This window comes from Charadrius vociferus, unplaced genomic scaffold, assembly GCF_000708025.1.
Source record: "Charadrius vociferus isolate BGI_N301 unplaced genomic scaffold, ASM70802v2 scaffold39, whole genome shotgun sequence".
NCBI lineage: Eukaryota > Metazoa > Chordata > Aves > Charadriiformes > Charadriidae > Charadrius > Charadrius vociferus.
The window spans coordinates 1303693-1303966 of NW_009650188.1; positions in this window are offsets into that span (position 1 = coordinate 1303693).

Genomic DNA, 274 nt, shown 5'->3' on the forward strand with positions numbered 1-274 from the left:
ATCTACATCTTAACTACTTAATACAGCTTTGCAGTGTACAGCTAACTGGATTTGGATCATGGGAGCTGTTTTCACCTGATACATATAAATAGCATGTCATATCCTTTTTGTTTGCTCATTGTAAGATTTTATTGCAAGAAGCCACAAGTTCTTTAATGTGTAGGATCTGCACTTCCTGCAGGTCTTGTAATCAAAAAGAAAGTCACATGGTTGCAACACTTTCAGAGAATGAATTGCCTGTCTGATAATAAATGAATCTAAGTCCTGAAGTTAT